Source organism: Hemitrygon akajei, chromosome 5 (assembly GCF_048418815.1).
Source record: "Hemitrygon akajei chromosome 5, sHemAka1.3, whole genome shotgun sequence".
Taxonomy (NCBI): Eukaryota; Metazoa; Chordata; class Chondrichthyes; order Myliobatiformes; family Dasyatidae; genus Hemitrygon; species Hemitrygon akajei.
Window position 1 is genome coordinate 5,661,512 of NC_133128.1, and position 13,421 is coordinate 5,674,932.

A 13,421-nucleotide genomic window follows, 5' to 3' on the forward strand; every position below is an offset into this window, starting at 1 on the left:
CTAAATGGGCCGAATGGCCTATTTCTGTGATGTCATACTTTATGGCTTGAAGTAAACAATTGGCCATATCCTATCTAACACTTAACCCCCATCATCTCTGTGGAGAAGCAAGCTCAAGAAGTGTTCCTGCTCTTACCTAAGCAAATCAAAACAACCCCATTCAATGCAGCCATGTCTCTAACAGCTTTTGACAACTACCCTTCTTGTTTAAAGCCTCTGGTGCAAAGAAATTCCATGCAGCTCTCGGCAGCTGTCGAGGCAAATGGACCTTCTGAATAGATTCCATGAAATATTCATTGGCTCGGGCCATCTTTCAAATGAGTTTCTGTTCGTCTGTGAAATTATCCCTCTCCCACTTTCTCCAGAGTGCAGAGAAAATTTGCAAGGATGGTGCTGGGATTTAAGGATCTGAATTATAGGGAAAAATTGAATAGGTTAGGATTTTATTCTCTGGACTGTAGAAGATTGAGAGGGGATTTGATAGAGGTTGACAAAGTTATGAGGGGTATAAATAAGGTAAATGCAAGTAGGCTTTTTCCACTGAGGTTGGGTGGGACTAGACCTAGAGATCATGGGTTAAGGGTGAAAGGTGAACTATTTAAGGGGCATCTGAGGGGGAACTTCTTCACTCAGAGGGTGGTGAGTGTGTGGAATGAGCTGCCAGCAGAAATGATGGTTGCATTTTCGATTGAAGGGCTAGCTTTATTTGTCCCCCTTACTGTACATCAACACATCAAAATATACTGTAAAATGCTGGAGGAACTCAGCAGGCCGGGCAGCATCCATAGAAATGAGTAAACAATTGACATTTCAGGCCGAGACCCTTCATCAGGACTGGAAAGGAGAAGAATCATTGGGCCAGTAGGTTACCTTGCCTTATCTCTAAATAAATAATTATGGCTAGTACGAGGGGGAACAATTTTAATGTGATTGGAGGGAAGTATAGGGGGTACTGTCAGAGGTTCAGAGGTAGTTTTTTTTTAACACAGAGAGTGGTGAGTGCCGTGAGGAGGTGGTGACAGAGGCAGATACATCAGGGACATTTAAGAGACTCTTAGATAGGCACATGGATGTTAGAAAAATGGAGGGATATGTGTGAGGGATGGGTTAGATTGATCTTAGATTGGTTTAAGGGTCTGCACAATGTTGTGGGCTGAAGGGCCTGTACTGTGCTTTATATTCTATGTCACAGGTCTGGTGAGTGAGACAGAAAACACTGATTACAGAAAAGCAATTAATCATTTATTTATAAAGAGTAAAAAATTTGACCAAACAGTTAAGACCCCCAAGTTGCACCAACTACAAAACGACATTTTCAACAAAAAGATACTTCGCTAAGAATGCATGCCGGCCTCCTGAATCAGGGAGCATGCTTCCCCAATGGTTCTTCTACACTGGTCGTGACCTCAGTGTGAAGCGGGCCCTGGGGATGTAAGAAAAGAGACCAAGCCTCCCGCAGGTGCTATTCTTACACCCCGAGGTGCCTGACACCGGACACCTGTACCGCGGCACACGAGGCAGCCAATGGGAAAGATCCGCTGCCGACTTCAAACAGGCCAATCAATGACCGGCACGGTGTCAGCGGCTTTCGACCGACAAGTAAACCGGGTCCCCATGTGACAATGGTGTAAATGATATAAGTGCCATGTAAGTTCCGGCTCTTGTTGATGTGATAATGATGTCATTGTGAAGCTCTCCCCATCTGGCTGCCTCGTGCTTGGAAAGGAAAATCTCAGCCACCACTTTAACTCTCATCTCATCTGCTTTCCCTCTCGTTACCAGCCCCTGCGCCTCCTCTCATCAGTAAAACAGGCAAATGTGCCTCATCTCTGAGTTCAGTGAAAAGGCGCACAGAGTATGTTTACCAATTAAAATCTAATTACATGCATTTATTCAAATGAATTTAATTCTTATAATTACGAGCTTCAGCTACAGAATGAAAAGCTCCCTGGTGGATTATTGTTGTTTTTTTGGGGTCAATTATTGAGGTAACTTTAGAATGGAGTAGATAAGCTGTCACCTATGACAGATACTGGTGTCGTTCCAATATCATTGGCCAATTCCATCAGTATGTGTTTGGAATAACAACACTGGAAAATGAAGGCCGATCTTTGGGAAGTGTTGAAAAACTTGAGAGGTGGAGATAAGGTGGATGGGAACGTTCAGAGTCAGAATCAGGTTTAATACCACCAGCATATGTCATGAGATTTGTTGTTGTGTGGCAGCAGTACATTGCAATATGTAATAACATGAATTACTGTATATCCACACACACACACACACACACACACATATATATATATATATATAAACTAGTTAAATATGTAGTACAAAAATAGAAATAAAGAAGTAGTGGGATAGTATTTATGGGTTCATTGTCCATTCTGAAATTGGATGGTGGAGGGGAAGAAGCTATTCCTGAAAAGTTGAGTGTGTGTCCTCCATCCTGGTGGTAGCAATGAGAACAGGGCATATCCTGGGAGAAGGGAGTCCCTAATGGTGGATGCCACCCTTTTGAGGCATGGCTGTCTGAAGATGTCTTGGATACTATGGATGCTCATGTCTATGATGGAGTGGGCTGAGTTTACAACTTCCTGAAGCTTATTTCGTTCCTGTGCAGTAGCCCCCCAACCCCATACCAGATGGTGATGTACATGCTCTCCATGGTCTTTCTTGCAGGATGGGGGAGTCTAAAATTAGGGGGCATAGCTAAAATTAGGGCATAGAGCAGGGAAAGCTTTAATGGAGACCTCAGGGACAGCTTTTTCACACTGGGTGGTGAGTAGATGGAGTGAGCTGCCTGAGGAAATGGTTGTATCGGGTACAGTTATATCATTTAAAAGGTACTTGGACAGGTACAAGGAGGGTGGAGCTTAGAGGGATATGAGCTGAATGTAGTTCAAAGTTCAAAGTAAATCTATCATTGAAATACATACTGTATATTTCACCATATACTACTCTGAGATTTACTTTCTTGCAGGCATTCAGAGTTAATATAAAGAAACACAACAGAATCTATGAAAAATTGATTCTTCGCCCAGGCGTACAATGTAGGAAATTGCGACTAGCTGTGTCGGCACCGTGGTCAGCATGGGCTGGTTGGGCAGAATGGCCTGTTTCCGTGCTGTGTTGCTCAAAGATTCTGGGGTTTGAATAGTCTTCACAAGTTCTTACTTTCTTGAAAGAGGAAATAGGGTGATTTTTGTACTCTTTTTAACTTTTTATATTCCTTGAGGTTAGATAAAGTACAAGTTTGACAAGATAAACACCAAATTCTCTTACCTTTCCAGAACATTTCAACAAACGTTCTAGAATAGTTTTAAGGTGCTTGGAAGTTAGGTACAAGGGGGGAGTCAGAGGTAAGTTTTTCACACAGAGAGTGGTGGGTGCATGGAATGTACTGCCAGTGAAGGTGGTGGAGGCGCATACAACAGAATTTTTTAAGAGACTCTTAGATTGGTACATAGACCTTAGAAAAACAGAGGACTATGCGCTAGGAAAATTCTGGGCAGCTTCTAGACTTACATGGTCAGCACAACAATGTGGGCTAAAGGGCCTGTAACATGCTGTAGATTTTCTATGTTCTATGTTCTAAAATACTTCCAAACTGTTGTAATTAACATCAGAGTGTGCTCACAGCATGTTTTCACGCACAACAGTGACATCCCAACATTCATGCTAGTTGACATCAATATCAGGAAAAGTGCCTTGGGATTGCCAGAAAAATATGCAGTTGATTCACCACGGCTTTTAGGGAAATGTGGAATTATTTCAACATAGAGAAAGATCATTACAGAATACATCACAGAATTGTTTTTGTTTTATAATTCTGATGAGCTCTCAGGTCTTCTTCCGTCGATCTCTTAAATTTAAACAATCTCCCTCAAAAGATAATTGGCAGGTCAGCTTCTTTGAACTGTGCTCCTAAATGGTGGAATTCAATAGCTAAAACTATAAGGATGCAGACTCAATTGACGCTTTTTAACATCAGCTCAAAACCTATTTATTTAGCCTTGTTTTTAACCAACATCTTTTTGTCTTTTATTTTCATGCTTATTTTATTTTAATTTATTTTAATTTCATGTTTGTACTTTATCCCACTGTGAAGCACTTTGAACTACATCGCCTGCATGAAAAGTGCTCAGAAAGTAAAGGTATTATAATTTTTATTTATTTTTTTTCTCAGCTCAAGTTGGTAAAACCTGAGGTACAGGCTTAGCCAAGCACACTTACTTCTCAATTGCTAGGAACTTCCAGACTATTCTAGTGGAGTTTATTATTGTGTCTTTCTAGAAATTTACATAAATATTGCTGTGTAGGCCTAATTGTTTAATGCCATTGTGTAGTGACTTTGGGATGATACCAGTTAATATATTACTATTGGGACAATGTATATGCTGTTCATGTTCCATAGTCTTTCAATTTCCTCTTTTAATTCAGCATATTTCTGGTGTTTTTCATAAGAGCATAAGAACATAAGAAATAGGAGCAGGAGTCGGCCATCCGGCCCATCGAGCCTGCCCTGTCATTCAATAAGATCATGGCTGATCTGTCCGTAAACTCAGCTCCATCTACCTGCCTTTTCCCCAGAACCCTTAATTCCCTTATCATGTATAAACCTATCTAACCATTTCTTAAATATATTTAGTGAGAAAGCCTCAACTGCTTCCCTGGGCAGAGAATTCCACAGATTCTCCACTCTCTGGGAAAAACAGTTTCTCCTCATCTCCGTCCTAAAACTTCTCCCCTGAATCTTGAGACAATATCCCTAAGTTCTAGTCTCACCTACCAATGGAAACAACTTTCCCACTTCTATCTTATCTATCCCTTTCAAAATTTTGTATGTTTCTATAAGATCCCCTCTCATTCTTCTGAACTCCAGAGAGTATAGTCCCAGGCGACTCAGTCTCTCCTCATAGGTTAACCCCTTCATCTCTGAAATCAACCTGGTGAACTTCCTCTGCATTGCCTCCAAAGCCAGTATATCCTTCCTCAAGTAAGGAGACCAGAACTGCACACAGTACTCCAGGTGCGGCCTCACCAGAACCCTGTATAGTTGCAGGATGATCTCCCTGCTCTTGAATTCAATCCCTCTAGCAATGAAGGCCAACATTCTGTTTGCCTTCTTAATAACCTGTTGTACTTGTAAGCCAACTTTTTGCAATTCATGAACAAGTACTCCCAAATCCCTCTGCAATCTTTCACCATTTAAATAATAATCTGCTCTTCTATTATTCCTTCCAAAGTGGATGATCTCACATTTACCAACATTGTATTCCATCTGCCAGACCCTTGCCCACTCACTTAACCTATCTATATCCCTCTGCAGACTCTCCACATCTTCTGTCCAATTTGCTTTTCCACTCAGTTTAGTGTCATCAGCAAATTTTGCTACACTACACTCAGTCCCCTCTTCCAAATCATCAATGTAAATGGTAAACAGCTGCGGGCCCAGCACCGACTCCTGCGGCACCCCACTCACCACTGACTGCCAACTGGAGAAACACCCATTTATACCAACTCTCTGCCTTCTATCAGTTAACCAGTCCACTATCCATGCCAATACACTTCCTTTGACTCCATGCATCCGTATCTTATTCATAAGTCTCTTGTGCGGCACCTTATCGAATGCCCTCTGGAAATCCAACTATACGATATCCACCTGTTCCCCTCTGTCCACTGCATGCATTATGTCCTCAAGGAACTCCAGTAAGTTTGTCAGACAGGACCTGCCCTTTTCGAATCCATGCTGCATCTGTGTAATGGAACCACTTAATGATTTTGTAAGTTTTATGTGTTTGGAATGTCTATATCTAATAAGTAAGTTGTTCTTGCTTATTTATCTTGTAATATACCGGATGGCCATTATGGATTGTCCTATCTGTAATAATGGATCGGTCATAATATAATTTGTGGGGTTCTGTCTCTAAAACTGGATCAGGCTTGTGTTTATAGTAAGGTATGGTGTCTATGATGGGGTTGTGTCATTATCTTCTCTGATCGAGTAGCATAGCGGGTCGCATAACACTAGTACAGTGCCAGTGATCGGGGTTCAATTCCCGCATCTGTCTGTGAGTAGTTTCCTCCAGATGCTCTGATTTCTTCCCACATTCCAAGGATGAACAGGTTAGGGTTAGTGAGTTGTGGACATGCTATGTTGATGCTGGAAGCACTTGTGGGCTGCCCCCAGCACATCCTCAGACTGTGTTAGTTGCTGATGCAAATTCACTTGATATATGATGTACATGCGATGGGTAAAGTGTGTCTTCTTTATGGATTTGTTTCTGATTCTCTTTGAACAATTCTGTTTCTTCAAGGAGTTAAAGAGTAACCTTTGTCATTACCTAGTCATAGAGTCACCTCAGTAATAGGCCCTTCAGGCCAACTCATTCACGTCAACCAATATGCTTATAAAAGCCAGTCCGATATATCCACCTATAGAATTTATGCAAAACTATAAATAACCAAGACTGACAAACAACCAATGTGCAAAAGTCAAATTGTGCAAATAATAAGTCAGTAAATAATACAGAGATTATTTACTCTGAGAGTAAGTACAGAGAACGTGAGTTGGAAAGTCCTTGAAAGTGAGTCTGTAGGTTGTGGAATCAGTTCAGAGTTGAGGTGACTGAAGTTACCCACGCTGGTTCAGGAGCTTGCGGGTTCTAGGGTAGGGTAATAACTGTTCCTGACCCTGATGGTGTGGGACCAAAGGCTCCTGTAATTCCTGCCTGATAGTTGTAGCGAGAAGAGATGGTAGGGGTCTTTGATGATGAGCACTTCCTCTGGCTGTTCATTCCATATACTCGCCAAGCTCTGCATGGCAAAGTTGCTCCTGTGCTGCTATGAAATCTTTCTCCCCTCACCTTCAACTCTTGATTCCTCAACACTGGGAAAAAAAGACTGTGTATATCCACCCTGTCTGTACCCCACATGACTTTAAACACCACTATAAGATCACCCCTCAGTCTCTATGCTCCTGTGAATAAGGACCTAGCCAGCCTAAACTCTCCGTGTAACTCAAGGCCTCAGGTCCTGGCAACATCCTTATAAATTATTTCTACACTTCTTCCAGACTATCAGCATCTTTCCTTTAACAAATGCAAGGTAATGTTGTAGCCCTATAAAACCATGGCTAGACCACACTTGGAGTATTGTGTTCGGTTCTAGTTCTCTCTTAATAGGAAGGATGTGGAAACTTTAGAGTGGGTGTAGTGGAGATTAACCAGGGTGCTGTCTGGATTAGAGATCGTGTCTTGTAAGACCTTAAGAACATAAAACATAGGAGCAGAATTAAGCCATTTGACCGATCAAGTCTACACTGCCATTCCATCATGGCTGCTCAGAGTTTCCTCTCAGCCCAAACTCCTGCCTTCTCCCCGAATCCCTTCAAGCCCTGACCAATCAAGAATCTATAAAGCTCTGCCTTAAATATGCATGCAGACTTGGCCTCCACAGCTGGCTGTGGCAACAAATTCCATAGATTTACCACTCTCTGGCTAAAGAAATAATTCCTCATCTCCATTCTAAAAGGATGTCCATAATTCCTTATCTCCATTCTAAAAGGATGTCCCTCTATTCTGAGGCTGTGTCCTCTGGTCTGAGACCCTCCCACCATAGGAAACATCCTCTCTACATCCATTCCATCAAGGCCTTTTACCATTCGATTGGCTTCAGTGAGGTCACTCCTCATTCCAGTGAGTACAGGCTCAGAGCCATCAAACACTATTCATATCGTTCAAACTTGGAATCATTTTTGTGAACCTCCTTGGAACCCTTTCCAGTTTCAGCACATCTTTTCTAAGATAAGGAACCCAAAAATGCTTACAAAACTCCCAAGTGAGACCTCACGAGTGCAGTCCTTTATAAAGTCTCAACATTACGTCCTTGCTTTTATATTCTACTTCTCTCGAGATGAATGCTAACATCATTTTTGCCTTCCTTTTACCACAGAGCCAACCTGCAAATCAACCTTTATTAACCTCCCAAATCCCTTTGTGCCTTTGAATTTTTGAGTTTGTTTTTTGAATTTTCTTTCCATTTACAAAATAGTCAACCCTTTCATTTCTTCCAGCAAAGTGCCTGGCCATGCCAGATAGATACCTGCATGGTGTGTTGTCTCCCAGGTGCCAGGGTACGGGATGTCTCAGATCGGGTGCAGAGTATTCTGAAGGGAGAGAGTGAACAGCCAGAAGTCTTGGTACATGTTGGTACCCCTGACATGGGTAGAAAAAAGGGAGGAGGTCCTGAAGAGAGAATTCAGGGAGTTAAGGAGGAAGCAGAAAAGCAGGACCGCTGGGGTAGTAATCTCAGGATTGCTGCCTGTGCCACGTGCTAACGAGTGTAAGAATAGCATGGTCAGGCGTATTAATGCGTGCCTGAGAGACTGGTGTAGGGGGCAGGGTTTCAGATTCCTGGATAATTTGGGCCTCTTCTGGGGGAGGTGCAACGTGTACAAAAAGGACGGGTTCCATCTGAACCCAAAGGGGTCCAATATCCTAGCAGGCACATTTAATAGAGCTGTTAGGGAGGGTATAAACTAATTTGGCATGGGGATTTCCCCTTCCTCAGCCGTGATAGGGCTGAGGAAGGGGAAAACAGAAATAAATCAAAGATAGCGTGCAACAGAGATGATAGAAAGGGCAGGCATGATGAGTTACAGGGCAATAGAGGCATGGTGTAGTTAAAACAGAAAGCAACAAATACTGGACTGAAAGTGATATATCTGAATGCACACATAATATGGAATAAAATGGATGATCTTGAAATTCAGCTACAGATAGTCAAATATGAAGTTGAGGCCATCTCTGAAACTTGGCTAAAGGATGGCTGTCATTGGGAGTTGAATGTCAAAGGATATACGGTATATCGGAACAATAGGTTAGTAGGCAGAGGGGGTGGTGTGGCTCTGTGTATAAGAAATAATATTAAATCATTAGAAAGGAATGACATAGGATTGGAAGATGTAGAGACTCTATGGGTTGAGTTAAGAAATGGCAGTTGTATACAGGCCTCCAAACAGCAGCCGAGATGTAGATTGCAAATTACAGCAGGAGATAGAAAAGGCGTGTCTGAAAGGCAATGTCATGGTAATCATTGGGGATTTTAAAATGAAAGTGGATTGGGAAAACCAGGTCAGTATTGGACCTCAAGAGAGGGAATTTGTAGAATCTTTAAGGGATAGCTTTTCAGAACAGCTTGTTGTTGAGCCCACTAGGGGATCGGCTTTGCTGGATTAGGTATTGTGCAATGATCCAGAGGTGATAAGAGAGCTTAAGGTTAAGGAACCCTTAGTGGTCACAATATGATCGAGTTCACACTGAAATTTGAGAGGGAAAAAATAAAATCCAATATGTCGGTATTCCAGCAGAATAAAGGAAATTACAATGGCATGAGAGGGCAACTGGCCAAAGTTGACTGGAAAGGGATATTTTCAGGAAGGACAGCAGACCAGCAGTGGCTGAAGTTTCAGCAAAAAATGAGGTAAGTGTAAGATAGATATATTCCAAATAAGAAGAAATTTTCAAAGGGAAGAAGGACACTACCGTGGCTGACAAGTGAAGTCAGAGCCAAAGTAAAAGCAAAAGAGAAGGCATACAAGGAAGCCCGAGGTAATGGGAAGATAAAGGATTGGGGAGCTTTTAAAAACTTACAGAACAAAACTAAGAAGGTCATCAGGAAGGAGAAGATGAATTATGAAAGGAAGCTGGTGACTAATATCAAAGAAGATACGAAAAGCTTTTTTTTACCCTTTATATAAAGGGTAAAAGAGAGTCGAGGGTGGATACAGGACCAATACAAAATGACGCTGGAGATATTGTAATGAGAGACGCAGAGATGGCAGAGGAACTGAATGTGCATTTTGCATCAGTCTTCACAGTGGAAGACGTCTGCAGTATATTGCACATTTAAGAGCGTCAGGGAAGTGAAGTATATGCAGTGAAAATTAGTACTGAGAAGGTGCTCAGGAAGCTTAATGGTCTGAGGGTTGATAGATCTCCTGGACCTGGTGGAATGCACCCTTGGGTTCTGAAGGAAGTGGCTGGAGAGATTGCGGAGGCATTAATGATGATCTTTCAAGAATCAATAGATTCTGGCTTTGTACTGGATGACTGGAAAATTGCAAATGTTACTCCACTATTTAAGAAGGGTGGGAGGCATCAGAAAGGAAACTATAGACCTGTTAGCCTGTCATCAGTGGTTGGGAAGTTGTTGGAATCGATTGTTAGGGATGAGATTACGGAGTACATGGAGACACATGACAAGATAGGCCAAAGCCAGCATGGTTTCCTGAAAGGAAAATCCTGCCTGACAAATGTACTGCAAATCTTTGAGGAAATTACAAGCAGGGTAGACAAAGGAGATGCAGTAGACGTGGTGTGCTTGGATTTTCAGAAGGCCTTTGACAAGGTGCCACATATGAGGCTGCTTAGCAAGATAAGAGCCCATGGAATGACAGGGAGGTTACTAGTGTGGGTGGAGCATTGGCTGGTCGGCAGAAAACAGAGAGTGGGAATAAAGGGATCCTATTCTGGCTGGCTGTCGGTTACCAGTGGAGTTCCACAGGGGTTGGTGTTGGGACCGCTGTTTTTACGATGTATGTTAATGATTTGGACTATGGGATTAATGGATTTGTGGCTAAATTTGCTGATGATACGAAGATAGGAGGAGGAGTGGGTAGTGTTGAGGAAACAGAGAGCCTGCAGAGAGACTTAGATAGTTTAGGGGAATGGGCAAAGAAGTGGCAAATGAAATACAATGTTAGAAAGTGTATGGTCATGCACTTTTGTGGAAGAAATAAACAGGCAGACTATTATTTAGATGGTGAGAGAATTCAAAATGCAAAGATGCAAAGGGACTTGGGAGTCCTTGTGCAGGATACCCTAAAGGTTAACCTCCAGGTTGAGTCGGTTGTGAAGAAGGTGAATGCAATGTTGGCATTCATTTCTAGAGGTAAAGAATATAAGAGCAGGGATGTGATGTTGAGGCTCTATAAGGCACTCGTGAGACCACACTTGGAGTACTGTGTGCATTTTTGGGTTCTTTATTTTAGAAAGGATATTCTGACATTGGAAAGGGTTCAGAGAAGATTCACAAGAATGATTCCAGGAATGAAAGTGTTACCATATGAGGAACGTCTGGCAGCTCTTGGGCTGTATTCCCTGGAGTTCAGGAGAATGAGGGGGGATCTCATAGAAACATTCCGAATGTTAAAAAGCCTGAACAGATTAGATATGGCAAAGTTATTTTCCATGGTAGGGGATTCTAGGAAAAGAGGGCACGACTTCAGGATTGAAGGACGTCCATTTAGATCTGAGATGCGGAGAAATTACTTTAGTCAAATGGTGGTTAATCTGTGGGCTTTGTTGCCATGAGCGGCTGTGGATGCCAAATCATTGAGTGTATTTAATGCAGAGATAGATAGGTTATTTATTAGCCAGGGTATCAAAGGGTATGGGGTGAAGGCAGGGGAGTGGGAATGACTGGAAGAATTGGATCCGCCCATGATTGAATGGTGGAACAGACTCGATGGGTCAAATGGCCTACTTCTGCTCCTATATCTTATGGTCTTATGGTCTTACATTTTCCTGACACTGTATTCCATTTGCCATACTTTGCCTATTCGCCTAATCTGTTAAAGTCCTTCTGTAGCTTCTACTTCCTCAAGACTACCTGCCCCTCGACCTATCTTCATATTGTCTGCAAACTTTGCAGCAATTCCATTATACAAATCATTGACATAAAATGTAAAAAAAAAATGAAGAGAGGTTGAGCGAGCTGGGGCTTTTCTCTTTGGAATGAAGGAGGATGAGAATAACTTGATAGAAGTGTACAAGATGAAAAGAAGCCTAGATCGAGTGGACAACCAGAGACATTTCCCCAGTACAGAAATGGCTAATACAAAAAAACCATAGTTTTAAGGTGATTGGAGGAGAGTATGGTGGGGGGGTTTATGGTATGTTTTTTTTGCACAGAGAGTTGTGAGTGCATGGAACACCCTGCTAAGGGTGGCAAGAGAGGCAGATACATTAAGAACATTTAAAATACCCTTAGATATCCATATGTATGATAGAAAATTGGAGGGCTATGTACGAGCAAAGGTTAGATTAACCTTAGAGTAGGTTAAAGATCGGCAAGAAGTCATGGGCCAAAGGATCTGTACTGTACTGTAATGTTCTTTGTTTGAGAAAGTCTACACAATACTTAATTATTGTATCATACAACTGCAGCATGACTTCCCAATTCCTATGCACAATGTTCCAACTAGTGAAGGCCAGCATGTCAAAGGTCTTCTTCACCACCCTATCTACCTGTGATGTTACTAGTCTGGGCCTATACGTGGCTCCATTACCAAACCAACATACTTGGCATTTATTTGTCTTTTCAACCACTCAGGGTGGAGCATCTGGAGATGGAAGATAAATCCAATGTGGCTGGAGTCAGACCCAGCCCAGAAAAAGACAATAAATTATAGGAGAGAAATCCCATCTGTCTTATTTATTTATTGTTCAGAGATGCAGTGTGAAACAGTCCCTTGCAGCCTAACAAACCATGCCATCCAGAAACCGATGTATTTAACTCAGGCCTAATCACAGAACAATTGGCAAAGACCAATTCACCTAATACCCAGCATGTCTTTGGAATGTTGAAGCAAAACAGAGTACCTAAATGAAACCCATGCGATTCACAAGCACAAACTTCTTAGAGAGGGCGCTGGAATTGAACTCCAAACCCTGGAATGGTCTGGCCGTAAAAGTGTCGTGCTACTTACCTGGAAGTTGAAGGTATCAGAATCAGAATCAGAATCAGGTTTATTATCACCGGCATGCGACATAAGTTAAATTTGTTAACTTAGCAGCCGCAGTTCAATGCAATACATAATCTAGCAGAGAGAGGAGAGAACTGTTATGTCCTTGGGCTTTCTCTTCAAACTTTATTTTAAAGTTCAAAAGTTCACATTAAATTTTGTTTAAAAGTACATGCATGTCACGATATACAAATCTGAGATTCATTTTCTTGTGGGCATTCACAGTAAATACAATGAAACAAACAAAAAAAATCCCACATCTGATGAAGCAATGGCATACTATATCTATTAATGACAAATAGTAAAAATATAACAAAGGTAATAAACACTTTTGCTATACCTATATTGATATATTCTTTTGGCATAGTACCTTGGTCTGAAACCAATCTGGAAAATTTACAAAGAAAGATAAGAACTGAAATGACAAATTTCAGAAAACGTTATATATGTTTGAATGCGTTTAGATTAACATTACTTAGGACAGAAAGAGAAAGGAATAACAGACATAAAAAATTTACACAACAGTCAGATAAAACTTCTAAGGATTTACTTTCATTAACGAAAACAGAATTCAGCACACCACGCAAGCATATGCAATTCTGATAAGAAGTAC

General features: G+C 41.6%; 1 protein-coding gene across 2 annotated transcripts in view; it reads left to right on the forward strand.

Moving 5' to 3' along the window:
• robo2 (roundabout, axon guidance receptor, homolog 2 (Drosophila)) overlaps positions 1 to 13,421 on the forward strand; it is a 1,389,008-nt gene that overhangs the window by 309,093 nt on the left and 1,066,494 nt on the right. The window lies entirely within an intron of this gene.